Source organism: Struthio camelus, chromosome 3 (genome assembly GCF_040807025.1).
Source record: "Struthio camelus isolate bStrCam1 chromosome 3, bStrCam1.hap1, whole genome shotgun sequence".
Lineage (NCBI taxonomy): Eukaryota > Metazoa > Chordata > Aves > Struthioniformes > Struthionidae > Struthio > Struthio camelus.
In genome coordinates this window covers 132,303,983-132,318,810 of record NC_090944.1, presented here as the reverse complement: position 1 = coordinate 132,318,810, position 14,828 = coordinate 132,303,983, and the positions used below count along the sequence as shown (strand labels likewise).

The 14,828-nt window shown below is 43.6% G+C and overlaps 1 long non-coding RNA gene across 1 annotated transcript; it reads right to left on the bottom strand.

Moving 5' to 3' along the window:
- Positions 1-3,786: 3,786 nt before the first annotated feature.
- LOC138066888 (uncharacterized) lies at positions 3,787-7,864 on the bottom strand. The gene is made up of 4 exons (XR_011140530.1): positions 7,553-7,864; positions 7,264-7,383; positions 6,881-6,993; positions 3,787-5,941 (listed from the first exon to the last, which is right to left on the bottom strand). It is a non-coding gene; the product is annotated as an uncharacterized lncRNA (long non-coding RNA).
- Positions 7,865-14,828: the final 6,964 nt, after the last annotated feature.

Genomic DNA, 14,828 nt, shown 5'->3' with positions numbered 1-14,828 from the left:
ATTTTTTTCTACTGAACCCTTATTTAGTATTTTTTAAAAAAAATTTCCCTCCCCTCTCCCCCAGGAAATTTTGAATTCTTTTACAAAAAGTCAAGATTTCCAAATTGTTTGCTGCCAGCCAAGAGCTTGTGGCAGATAATTAAAAAGTTTGTGCCAAATGCTCATTGTTTTCAGCTGAATTAATTTCAAAAGAGACAGAAGCTTTTGGTGAAAAAGAACTAGACCAAATACATTTTCAATTTGAAAAATTTCAACAGAAAATTTCAACCAGATCCCTGCCAAACTGCTGCTTAAGTGCTGGCGTAAGCCATGACCATCAGTGAAAACCAGACCTTTGTTCTTCTATGTACCAAACACTCCAGTATCGCCAGGACTGGTTCAGGAAAGCACTGAAACACACACATTAAGTCCAGGAAGCACTTTTCTAAATAGTGTTTCTTTCCTGAGTGGGGGCCAGCGTAGGTGAAGGAAAGGGAAACACAAAAACGCCGCCAATGAAGCAACTTCCCCGTGATTCCTCAGCATATTAATAGCAAAGTTGAGATTTAACATCTTGTACCGTAGCAGGTCCTGTTTCTCAGCTGACCGGTTTGTGTAGTCTTGTCTTTTTGTGGTCCAGGGAAAGACAAAGACATCTTCTCACCATCCCCCAAAGGTCTAGGCTTTTAAGACATCCCAGGCTAAGAAGCAGCAGCTTCCATAATGAAAAGTCATTTTGCTGCTTTTGTGAAAACATGAATGTGGTGTCTGATCAAGAAAGATGGCCGTGGATTAACTTGAACATTGACTGTGTGCCCTAGCAGCTATTCCGTGCTGCTCAGCTGCATTTTTCCTAACTAGCCCCTCCGTAGCCTGCATTGCTCTATGAATCACAGTCAAATGCCAATCAGTAATCTAACATGAATGGTAACTTTTCCTGAGCAAGCATGTTCTGTCGGGCATGACAGTGAAAACTCGAGTTTTTAGCCACAGCGGCTGTGCCTTGTTTCCCTACCCTAACCTGACTGAGCTTGCTCCAAGCTGCTGAGCTGTTGTAGGTTCAGAAAACTCAGCCTGTCGATACCTGCCACTGGCACCTCTGCATTCACCTGGGAAAGAGCCGAATTGGAGCGGATCGACATGGGTCCCATTTTTAAAACGGGGGCACTGAAAGCACAGAAAGACTCAGAGACTGCCTGTGCATCCTAGCTGAGTTGCTCTCCACTTAAAACCTGTCCTGCAGCTCAGCAACCAACAGCAGCTAAGCTGGCTTGCAGTCCGTGATGTTACAAAGTGGACCGAGTCCCTTTCTATGTGGAAGATGCAAAACTGAACCATAATTCTGTCCCTCCCTTCTTAACAGCCAAAAAGTTCTTATTGAACACATTTAACAATATCTGGTGAAGCAAGTCTATATCTCGTGAAGGTGTGAGCGCAGACACAGGAAAGTCCTGTCTCTTTGCTAGGGAGATGGTAATTATTGTTCCAGGAATTAGTTTAATCAAATAAAAATATTAGAGAGAGAAGTGGAAGAGCACAAATCAGCATCAGGCATCACCCTTAATAATGGTCCATACATTTGCACATCTTGGCAAAAAGTGCTGTCACCCACTGCAGAGGTCCTGAAGTCCTATTGAAACACAGGTTGAAGAAAACTCATTTTTCTCTCCCTAATTGCAGTAATGCTAATGCATTCTTGGAACAGGATCAGGACAAGTGGCACGCAGTTTGACGGCTGATAAATACACATCATATGTAAGAAAAACACTCTGCACCTTTAACTCCTAACTCGTTACCAGCTAGCCATCAATCCTTCTTTTCTGCGCATTTCACCCACATGGTCAATAAGCCATGTGCCTCCTATCAGAGAACGTTACCCAGCGCACCAAGATAACAACTGAGCTTTAGTTAGCAAGCCCTGAAACAGCACCCTCCCACTGCCCAGGGCACTGCACGTATTTTCTTACCCAAGTTGCTGGAAACAGCATTCGCTCAACAACTCTGAAAATTTGACCATAGGTCACATATGATGCATTGTTGTTTTGTGCAATTACTTCCTCATAATATCTGTGTTTTTTAGTGCGCATTATGAGCAGAAAAACTTTAATTCAGTCAGGAGTGAGGGAGAGAACGTGTTCACAACACTGATAACACGGATAAGTAACGCAGGCTTCATTCTCACAATGTATATTGGGTCCCCTCAACAGAATTAGAGCCTGTTAATGGCTACGTGCCCATGCATTACCTATCTGCAATGATAAAAATAGTAATATAGATCTACCCCAGCTTTCGTTGGCAGTGAAGTCTGAAGAGGCCTCCTAGTTGGTCTCACTTTATACACGTCTTAAAAAAAAAACAAAACAGATTTCTCCTCCTCGCACACATTAAGAAAAAAATCCTGCTTCCTGCTCAGGCACATTCAATCTTTTCATTTCCATTGGAGTATTTCATTAATTTGGATTATCCTGTTCCTTCACAGCTTTGAAAAGCTGAAGGAAAAAGCTTTTGAATTTGCAGTCACCTTTGGCAGGGAGGTTCTGTTCTTCTGCTTATTTGAGATATTTCCTTCCTTCTGCTGCACCATCATGTTTCAGTTCTTGAGAGCTGTAGGTATTTATTCAGTGCCCTTCTATCTTGGCCATCATAAATATCTCTCTTGTAACAAATTGCGCTCTCTGAACATCATTCGCTACCAGAAAGGATTTTCAGGAAGCACATGCACTGTGATACAGGATATCCCCTGTTTTCTTACGAATATAATGAAGAGTTTTACAAAATCAGTTTCATTCAATTTAGAGGATAAGTATATGTCGTCTTAGTAGCTTTACCTCTTCTTATTGCCTGCCTGTTTATGCTTCATACTTAGAGAGTCACTGTTCCCTTGCCTCTTCAAATGAATACTGCTACTTAAACATAGAGAACGATATGTGCTTATTGAAAGATTCAAGGATTTCTGCTGGCAATAGAGGCTTAATTATCTGTTGGTGGATGCTCAGATACCACAGTGATGGCTGTTGCACAAAGCTAACACAGAAGAGCCCACTTGCAGCTAATCATACAGGCTAATCCAAAAATTTAGAAAAAATGAAATGTAATGCATAATATTAACTTGCATCTTGCTTCCCTATGTCATAACCCATCATGTACTGTTATGTTATTTCATGTCATGTCACGCGGAACATGATGCAATGCAATGTCACACTTCAGAAAATATTACTAAATGAGAACTGATTCTTGTTATCAGTTTGGAATATGAGTATCTGATGCAAATGTGTTGTGGCTTCAGCTGATGGGAAGGGATCAAACCAAGAACAGCATCAGGCAAATGCTTTTCTTCTCCGACTGGCCAGCAGATGTCCATTTGTCGGCTTCAGGTCCAGTTGGAATTTCTTTGTCACGATTGCCTTCTCTTGTAAAAGAAATAGCAATTTTATGGCAAGCCAGATACTGAAAAAAAGACCCTAAGAAATCCATAATAAATGTATATTAGTGAGACAGAAAATTGGAAAATGGCCACCTGCCAGCAGCCACATAAATTTTGGAGGTAATGCATTTTTCTGCCATTATGCCTTATCACAAGAATTGCAAATATTTATTAAAAGTATTAAAATGGTGAGAATGTTAAATGTTTCCTTCAGTGGTGGAAATTCACATTGCCACATAGAAGATAGGATATTCTGATACAATGTTTATTAAAATGACTTCATTTTATTAGGCTGTCATACACAATAAATGTGCAGGTACAGTTAACAAAAGATCTATTGTGGATATGGGAGATTTGTGAGTAACACTTCAAAAAAATAATCTCTTCTGAACTCTATTCATATAAAAAGCACACTGCAAACTTTCATTAACTTCCTTAGAACCAATTATTTTCTGAGCTTATTTTCTTTTTCTGCCATCCTGCTATATTTTGTTAGTCAATTTGTTTGCTTGCGTTTTAATGCTTAATAGGATTAAATGCAGTTTATCTTTAATTTATATACTAGAAAACTGAGTATATATTCTACGTGTAGCAGGTAACAAAATATTACGATTGTACTTGGGTTCATTTACAGGTCTATACATGAATGGCTATAATATACTGAGACCCTTGTATGTTTTCAGCCATAAATAAAACCTTAAGCATTAAAAGATTGGTGGAGAGCTCCATAATATTGACTGAAAAGAAAATGATATTTCTGTTTTGCCCACATTCTCTGATAGGATTAATCAGTGATGATGTTTATAATGTTCTTGCCCTACAGTGAGACACGGACACGGCAAAACGAGCCCCTGCGCAAGCCGGCGCCTTGAGCAAGCTCAGGAGTTAGGTCAGCTCCAAGTAGCTGAATAGTCATCTCAGGACAGACTTAGAAATCAACTGGATTAGAAGCGGGTATCTTGAGATAAACCAGATGATCTTCTTAGATGGTCACAAGATTTGTGATGCGATTGTTGCTGTTGGATCACAAACAGCGCTGCTGCTGTTCTCCACAATTTCCTGACTCAGCAATGAGAGGAAGGAGCACAGCCATCACCTTCACAACTGGAAGTGTCCTCTAAGTAGCTTTTAAAGGTCAGTTTTTTGCAGAAATGAGCACAGAAATAAGAAATTTGTACTGTTTGGTTTTTTCTCCTTATGCTAGGGTTCCCCAATTTCTTATAGTCCATTAAGTAAGAAGTGCAACTGGAGTATATTGTGTAGCTGGAGGGTGAATAGATCACCCGACCTAGTTACCAGACCTCAGATTTATGAATAGCCTTATGCAAGGAAAGATCTGTCTCTGGAAAGTAAAATTTGAGAAATAAAGAGGGGATTTTTCTCTTTGTTCTTGTATGGTGCAGTTTTATTCTTTTCTGATAAATGCTGAGGGGAAAGTAACTTTCATGAAAAGAGGCTTCATCTTGCTCCAGAATCTTAATACAAATGAGTCTGTGAGATGCTGAAACGTGATTTTGAAGCCGAACGTGTACTTTGGGAAGAGACCTTGGCCACCTTGAAGACAAAGACCAAAGTGCAAGCCCCAGCGCCGCGCACTGCTCCCTGCCGCAGCAGCAGCTCGACCAGCTCTGACGCTTGGAGTCAGGATCTGAGATTTGGTCTGTGTCCAAAGGACTAGCGTAATTCAGTCAGCGTGGAAAGCGCAGTCAGTATTTTAAGCAACGCAAAGCCATTTGCTGGGCCGACCTTATTTAATATGAAGCATGTTTTATCTTGATTTAGGTTGTTGTTGTTCTTTAATTAAAGAAATTATGGCAGGTCATTCTCATTAGTTTAGAAGAGTCCTCACAGAAGGGGTTTCCACTGATTTAACCTCAGGGTAAGCTGGCGCAACTTTTGCATGTAAATAGGATTTAACACTGGACACTCTGTGAATAATCCAGCTCTTCACTTGTGACATTCAAGGAATACTTGGAATACGGACTGGAATAATAATAATAAAATGTTTATAAGCCAGGGTCTCACCGTGAAATTCATCCGATGAGCCATTTCAGCCACACAGTTCAATGAACGCTGTTTATTATCCTCGGTTCTTGCACGATCTGGAGGTGGGGTGGAGAGGGAGGACCAGCGCGCTGCAGAGGTGGGGGCCACCGCTGCGTTGAACGTCGCTCAGCTCCCTTCTGGTGCCCAGCCATCCCCGCAATGCTGTCCATGCTGACCTAGGAGGACAGCTCGCCTTTCCTCGCGTCGCCGGCTATTTCGACCTTTCTTGCACCAAGCCACCGCATTGCCAGGAGAGGCCTGTGATGGGATCTTCTGCTGGGGCCAGCCTGGGCAATCTCAGTCTGGTGGCAGGAGCAGCTATGGGGCACAAACCCCTGTCTACGGGTTGCATTCAGGGCTAGCTGAGGTGTGTGGAGGCTGGGCGGTGGGAGTACAAAGCAAGGTGTTTCCCCACCACCCTGGCACGTCACGTCTGATGGCATAGGTACACGGAGGTGGAGGGGCCACCACTGTCATGGCAAAGATTTCTCTCTTAAAAAAAAAAAGCAGCCGCATAAGAAGTGCCAATTCTGAACGACGCTGTCTTTAATTGGTACCAGCGAGGGCTTTGTGCGGTCAGCACGCTCTTTGTGTTTATAATAGAATCCCCAAATTCAAGTGATCTGAAGGGCATCTGACTGTTTTACATTAATCACAAGCTATGCAGCAGAGGCTGAGAGCAAGTGGGCAGATACCCTGGTGTAGTAGCACTAAGGATCTCTCATTATAATCATCCTGCCAAATCAAAAGAAAAACCCTAAGGCTCCTAATAAAGGAGACCACTGGACTAAACAAATTGAACAAGTAGCTATACATGCATGAGCTTAAAACTACCGATGTCAATCAGATTTTTCTGAGCCACTTATTCTGCTCTGTGCTCCAAAGCACACGTGCACGAAACACAGGCACAGGCCCCGCGTGCGAACCCCCGCTACAGCTGGGTGCACACCGACATAAGTGCATGCTACCATGTACGTTTGATGTCGGGCAAACAGGTGCAGATGCAGTTTATAAAGGCACTTCTGAGACCTTGTAATTACACCGCTATTAAAATTGCACTAGCAATAGCTGAAATCTGCCTTGGTGCAGCACGTGTGGGGACACCAGCCCTTACTGCACCAGCACGTATAAGCAGGGGCTCCCGAAGCAGCCCGTCGGGAGAGTCCAGCCCAGAAGATGTAAAAGAAAGGTCTTGGACATCATATATTTGAGTGTCTGTAACTCAGGGAAGAGGTGTCGTACTTTGAAAGCCCTGTGCACTTCTCGCCCTCCTGCGCCAGCTGATGGACGTTAGTATGTTCCTTACTGGAAGGAAACATTTTAAGAAAAAGAGGGTTCATTGCTCTCTGAAAAAAAGCAGTTGGCACTAATGAAAGACCTACAGAAAGAAGAGGAAAGGATAATTTTTTACATTTAGAAGCAATATATTACCTGTTGGTGTTTTTAATATAAATGCTAGCTACACTCCATTAGATATCACTCTTCTGAAAAGTGACCAGGCAGAAAACGAGGATTTTTGTGTACTTGCTCACAACTCAGAAAGTCTGCACACAAGAGAGGAAGCGCATGGGGAAGAAAAAGAAAATAATTAGGGTCAATACTATGTGCTGGATTCAGAGAAACAGAAAAAAGGGTGGTTTAGACGGACAGCAGACAGGCAAGGGAAGGTGCACACAAGGCACGAAGGGGAAGGCAGCCACCAAGAAATGAGTTTATGGAAAAGAGATTCGCTCCAAGCCATCAGTGCATTTGCTATTGCGGGAACTGACGGCTAAAACACTGTCGGCTTTTTACTATTCTGAAACTTTATCTACCAGGAGTGTCGTCACCATTGTCGCGCTGCTGATCGTTGCGACGGTGCGGGTGGTTGTCACGCTGTGAGGACACCGCCGCCAGCCACCGAGGAGCAGGTCCGCTGCCGGCGCTGCCAGTGCCTTTAAAACCAGAGAAGCACGGTCAAAATGCCTGGTGACTCCTAAACGTGTCAATCATCTTTTTTTCTCACAAAGATCTGTTTAACCTTCACCTGACCACAAAATCTTTAGGAATAACTGGAATTAGTACACTTTTATGGAGGAGAGGCATTACGGGGTGACCACATACATGTAGAATTTATCCCACTGGAGAACGGTTATGTTCGACCCCTGCTCATCACCGAGTGAGAAAAAACTATATTTCACTTGGTCTTTGCACTTCAAAATATGCCGGTGTTGTCCCTCTCCGATAAGACCTTGGTCTCCTTTTCTGGGTGGGCAGGTGAGAAGGGTGAGAAGGAAAGGAGGATGAGACAGAGCCAGTCAGTAACATACCTGTGGTAAAGCAGAAAAAAACCTCACGTCCTCCAACCCTCCCCCTCATTTATTTACTTACTTGCCCTTTACAGAAAGCTCTAGATGAAAAGATATCAATAGTTACATCCAGTTTTGCCATCCACAGCGCACGGAGATGCAACTCAGCATGCAAAGTCATTGACTTTCCCTACCAGGTGTCATGTGCTGAGAGATTATTATTTTTAAATGTAATTCTCACTTTCTCAGTTCTTTCCTCTTTTTTGCTTTTATTTCTCCCCATTTTTTTACTCCACACTGTAATAAATCAGCATATAAATGCACTGGATTATTTTCACCTGAAATGTTGACAAATAGTACGGAAGATCAGTTTGGTCATTTACCATATTGGTTTAGCCTGATAACAGGTTTTTGGGTATTTCCCCCCCCCCCCTCATTTTAAAACTGTAAACAAGTGTTGCAAGAACAGATCAAATGCTCCATACCTAGGGACTTGTGTAATGACAACTCTGAATCCAGTTTTTGAAGATCAACCTTCTTGTCCTTTATTTTTTCATGGAAACGAAACAGAATTTTGGATCAGCCCGAAATGTGAAAGTACATTTTTGCCAAGCAGCAAAACGAGATGTACCTTTAGCCATGTTAAATCACTAACACACACACACAGACCGCGGAAATGCACATTAAATATGAAAAAGCATTCCTTTCAGGCAGAAGATAAACAGCCCTACTACAAATTAGCTCTCGGCCCCGTCAGGTGTGAATCTCTCTTGTCAATCCGTACCAAACTCCCCGAGATAGAACCACATGGTCATGAATTTTATTTCTCTCCTGCTTAATTCCTAGTGCCGCTCTCCCTTGCGGATTTACTCAGGGATGATTTACAGTGGGAAAGGTGACATTAAACACGTCATTGAGCATGCAAAGATGCTGCACTCAAAGCAGCATATGCTTGACTTTGTTAAAAGATGAATGCTGTCAACTCCACAGTGCCCACCAAGATCTGGCCTCCTTTTTCTTCCCAACAAACTTTGAGGAAGATGCCGCAGACACAAGTCTTGACACTGAAAGAAATAAAAGTTAATGTATTCATGACATGACTTCACTTGCAGCCTGATTTAGCGATGTCTTGTCTAGTTTGGATCTGCTGTTGCTTTTCCTAATTTACTCATTGCACAAAGAAAATAAATAAATAAGTGTACTATAGTCTTATTTATCCTTCTTTGGACATTTCTTTACCAGGCAGATGGTCAATTAAGAGCACTAAACAATGACACTGTTTTCTCTGTAAACATTTTTTTCTAATAGCCTAACAAATGAGAATCTGTGCTGCCATACTGCTGAATACCATCTTGACTTTCTAATTACAAAGAACTGTGTCTTGATAGTAACAATTACAGCTGTAACAATGATGCTGGTACTTGAACAATATAGTTGGAGGCAAAGTGCTTATCGGAATATTCACAAATAAAGGCTTACGTTTATGCCAGAGCTGGAGACGGGAGGTTAAACAGCTGGGGGTGGGGAGGTGTAGAAGAAAGGTTGAAAACATTGGTTTAGTAGCTACAGATGTGAATTTGAATCCAATTACTTGAAAGGCAGGGAGGAAAAAAAAAAACATGAAAAGATGCTGTTTCCTTCTGTTTGCCTAATCAATAGGTTAAAGGGCTAGTAAAATTAACATGCTAATAACATTCATTTTGCTATTTATGTACTGGTCAGGGTATTTTCAGAGAATTAGGTCTTGCGAGGAGTACACACACTGGGATGTGTGCTTTTTCCCTTTTTTTGACTGAAACAGTGAAACGGTCAGTAGTATTTCTCCCAGTGCAATGGAAACTGGCTTCTCAAGCCCCTTACTGACACTACTTGGGTTATTTAAGTTGCTTCAGTCCTGGCCTTGTACTGTTTGGGGTTTTTGTTGTTGTTGTTGTTTGTTTAAAATTTTAAAGAGAAGCTCCCTTTACCCCAAGGTAGGAGGGGGGAGATGATATTTCCAGGGCTCGCGGCTCGCCCCTACCACTAGGAGCTCCCCAGCAAAACCTGGTGGGCACCAGCGTGAAGCATCCATGCCGCGCCAGCATCTCCCGTCCTGCGTGACGGTCCCCGGCGGCACCTCGCGCCCGCCGCCATCCCCATCACCCACCCCGATGGAGGTGGGCGCCGGCGGGGAGCCTCCACGCGTTATTTTCCTGCATGGCCATGCAAGCCTTCACCTCCCCTCCTCACCTCTGGGGCTGGGCGCTGCCGTGTGCCCGCAGGTGGTCCGGCTCGCCCCGCCGCCCGCGGGCCCTGCAGCCCATCCCACAGCGCGCCCCTGGCTCTCGGGGCTGGGATTTAGCCCCTGCTTATTAATCAGCTCACATAATTTGTCTCTAATGCTGCCAGTTTAGAGAAGGCAACCTGACTTTTTTTTTTGGAGGGGGGGCAGGGTCAACTATTTAATGAATCTCATCTGCATTTTAATTCAGATCTAACTTTTGCAGACAAAAGTGCCACGTTTTTCCAGGATTTTCCTTCTTGGCATCCAGCGCACTGGGAGGTTTACCTCCCGCCTTTGACATGTTCAGAATAGGATAAGTCACATATAGACCTGCCTTCCTCGCACCGGGACGCAGACTGATCTAGCCTTGCCGGAGCTCTTCCTGGGGATACGCACAGCACAAGGCTGGAGAAACCCTCCGGAGTGGCTCCATCCCTCTCCTGCACAGATTTGCACCTAGTTCGTTTCATTGCCACGCCAGGGCGCCGGCGGCCGATCGAGCAGCGCGGGGGACTCCTCCGGGTAAAAAGAAATGAAGCCCCCCCCAGACAAGGGCCTCCCCACCACCATGTCAAAGGTGTCGCTCACCTCGACGATGCAGCGACATCAACGTATTCGCCGCCCGGCGGCGGGCACGGTCCCCGCTCACGGCAGAGCGCGGTGCTTACCCCTCTTCTTCTTGCGGCGGTGCACGCAGCAATTCACCTTCCAGCAACGGAAAATTCCTTGGCTTAAAATTTTACCCTCATGTTATTTGGCCTTAATAGAAAAAAAACCCAGCCCTTGTACAGCCCCATCACTACCGCAGCTACTGCACTTTGCGGCATCACAAAGAGAAAAAATGTCATATTTTACATTTTGATCGGTTTTCAATATATTTTTCTGCATATCCTTCATCTTTCTCTGCCACATGTTATTTTCTTCCCTTCAGCAGCTGCTTAGCATATTTTATGCCTTCTGGACAGTTTTTAAGCAGTACTGTGAGGGGCATTTCCGCAACGTACCTCAGTACTGCTAATAACAGTAGAGGGATATTATGTCCCAAACTGACCCTCTACTTCTGGTACACCTGTATGTCAGCATAACATGGTGTTTCAGCAGCATCTACTCCTTCACAGGCTTATGGCAGCTGCAACAAAGCAGCTTTTTTTTGGTGAGCAGTTGAATTATCTGTCATTCAAGGGATCATTATTGCCCCTACTGCAAAACTCTGTCAGATCCAGGTGTCTGTCTTTGCAACGCTACACTCCAGCCCTATCTGCCATACCATCATCAAATCTGCTAAGTATACACATTTTCCACCTTAAGCTCCAAGTTTGTTAGTGAAATGCAACAGATCACTAAATTTCTGTATCCCAAGGTATCCTAAGCAAAACATCATTTATTGCAGTGTATATACTTTTTCCCCGGGAAATAAATAAAAAAAAATAGTTTTGCTTTTAGTTTAGGCATCTCCAAAACACAGGGATATGGTTGTTAGCATGATACAATGGGAAATTTAGCGAGACCCTTTTATCTGGTTTGCAGGCTTACATTCAGTGAGCTGATGTTAACATCCTTTGCTGAACATAACACTTTGTTTAAGCTGGTATGATATCAGAGTGCTGCAATCCACGCAGAACCCCCTGCAGCAGATCCTTGTTTTAAAAATAAAGGGAGATTGTTTTGGTTGCATCTTTTTTTTTAGAGTTAGGAAATTTTTAGTCTAAAAATCAAATACGTTAAAAAACATGATTGCTTGGTGAAACTGCTGCCCCTCTCAAAGTCAACCCATAGATGTCTCAGCACGAAGGATTTTTCTTCAAATTACACAGTGCTCTGAATGGGTTTATAAATTCAGAGCAAATGTTGTTAACCTTCGCTTTGGGTACTTTGGCACCATCTGCTTTCATTTGGATTCCTACTTTCTTCCAGACACTGTTCCTCACCCTAAACACTTGCTTCTCTGGGCTGAATCTTGTGAATGCTCAGGGAGTTCTTCTCCATTTACCAAAATATGCCTGAAACGAAGGACCCCAAACAGCTTTGGCTGCTGTTGCTAAATATCTGGACACTGAAAATCTCCTGAAAGAAGTTCCTGTGAAACTCTGGGAAAGCGGACCTAGTGAGGTAAAACTCTGCCTGGGTGACTGCTTTACCTACACGCTGGGGAAGGCAGAAGAGCAATAACCATGAGGATCACCAGGGGCCTTCCTCCTGCAGCTTTAATTTAACTGGCGAATATTCAGCTGTGATGTCCATCAGTATGCAAGCATGAACACAGTGAATGCATCAGAGAGCTCCAGCAGAGGAGGGCCTACAGAAGCATCAGGTAGGAAGAGGAGATGGAGAGCAGTCTGGCCGTCGGTAGGAAGTCATGACTGATGGCATCAAACCATCTGGGAGGCCCACAAATCCATGCTGGTGCCCCTAGTTCTCGTTTTAAGTAACAGTAGTACCATCATCTCCTTTTCAAAGGGGAGCTAATGCTATCCCCCACACTAAGAGGCCAGGCAGAGCACTGGGCATGGCCTAGCTTTCCCCACTCCCTCATTCCTGTACCAACTGCACGGCCAGCTGTCCTCAGCCACTGCAGTGGTGAAGTGTGCAGTGCTGCTCCAAGTGGTTCAGAGAGCATGGTCAATCTTCCTCTCCATCCTAAAATTTGAGTCCAGGTCAGTCAATGCAGTACTATACTCCAACAGTGGAACCTCCATCTGAAGATACAAGGCATGAGTTCCAGCTCCCATCACTCTAACCGTATAAAAGTGAGACATCCAGTCCTAGTCCATCATTAAGAGAGCGCGCTGGGCAATTCCAGAGGGAGCCCCATCCTGTCCAAAAAGCCCTCAGTTAGGTGGGATAGATTTCGCTTTGATAGATCTCCCTTTGGCAATGTCCAAGTGATTAAAGCAGTTTAGTTTTTAGATGGCCAAAGTGACATGAGGTGATCCTTACCTTTAGTTTCATGTTGACGGTCAGGAGAGTTTGGCATCTGCACAGCGCTTAATGAATATTGGAGCCTGACAAGTCCACAACAGGCTACTTAGTTTAAATGCCTCAGTCTGGCCACAAATGTCCAGCTCCAGCTAAATGCCTGAAAGTGAGACAAACTACACAAAAGATACTTCAAAAGGAGAAAATCATGAAGTGCTCAGGTAGCACTGTGGAGAGAGGAGTTTCAATTTAAAGGGCTTTCCAGATAAAATAGACAATTAAGCCCTTATTGAAAAGAGATTTTTTTCATTTTTTTCTTTAAAGGAAAGGGAAAATAATACTGAGAATTTAGAAAACATGAATTTTTAAAACCTAATAAGCTGCACTAACAATCTACACAATCCCCTACCCTTAAAAGATTCATTTGAAAATACAAGATTTCAAGGAGGGCAGGCTGGATAAACAGGTCTAAATACTCTTTGTAAAGGGGTCTTGGCAGTACCCCCTGCTGTAAATGCTGTCGTCTGCAGCCGTCCTTGGTGCAGTCCTGTAGTACTTCTCCACCCTGTATTTCTACATTGGACAAATAACAGGCAATGAATTAACACAGTGCGTTTATGAGGTAGGTGCTGTAAACTACCGTTTTAAATCTGTGGAAACGGCAAGGTAGAGAGAGGGCCCGAGCTATGCAAGCTGTCTATAGGAGGTCTGGATCACAACCAGCCTGAGCAGGAGCCAGATGACCCGAATATAGGAAGCCCAAGCCCAGTAGCAGTTTTCACAGCCCTTTCAAAGCCTAGGCCCTAAAAGCACTGCCGGGAGGACTGAGTTCCCCTGAAATCAGCTCCCATCTGACAAAACATTTAGATTTTTTTATAAAGAGGCAAAGTCCTTGGTTTCTGTTTTTCTAGGCACCTCCAGTCACACCTTCCACTCCTCTTCTCCCACCATAGGACCATGTTGCCTGTTTTACTGTCAGTACAAAGACACAGGTAGAAATTCTTGGGAAAAACCCACTTACTGATCTTAATGGAACTTCCAACAAAAGAGAAGAAAATAATAATCTCTTTAATAGTTTTAGGCTCACAGTACTGATTTGCTTTTCTTCCCCTTCTCACCTCAGTCTTGCCCCAGTTCCAGATGTACTCAAACTGAAACAAACACTTGACTGGTAGCTTGGTTTATGCTTTTGTCTAGTCTTTCCTTTACTGCACTTTATTGCAATCTTTTTGACCTAGCCCGATTTTCTTCTCCCTCTGCCTCCTTTCCCTTATGCTTTAGTTCCATGTGACAACACTTCAGACTTCTCCCTCTTGCTCACATACACAGCACTATTAAAATAAATGCCTTTTGTGTAGTCTCTGGTTTATTATAGGTCTTCCAGCCACTTCTAAATTTCCAAGCCAGTCTTCATAAAGGCTTAGTTCACCTGAAGGTGAACTTCAGCGCATGGTTTACTTCAAGTAAGACTCCTTCTTATCCCACCAGTAGGTAGCTCAGCTTAAAAGATTGGCACACAAAACTACAGACTACCTGACAAAATGACCATGCACACATACGCACGCACACACGCACACACATAAAGTATTACTATCTTAGCTTCTGATACAAGTGAGACGGATCTCAAGCAGTGTGAATGTGCCAGACTGAAAAAAAGCTCATGGTAAAGGAAGGCTCTGAGAAATGTTTAAGTAGGGGAGACCGTTCCATTAAGACACAGACACAGGTTGGAGAGGCAAGTGAGAAACAAACCCGGGAAAGCCACAGGAAGCAAGGAGAAAAGGCAGTGATAAAACACAAATCTCTTGGAAATGGTATGCAACACCCTGGTCTCCGAAGCTACCAATGGGCTTTTTCACTTTTCTCCTGAGGCATCATCAGGTCTATCCTGAAGGAGTCAAACGGGCCTAGC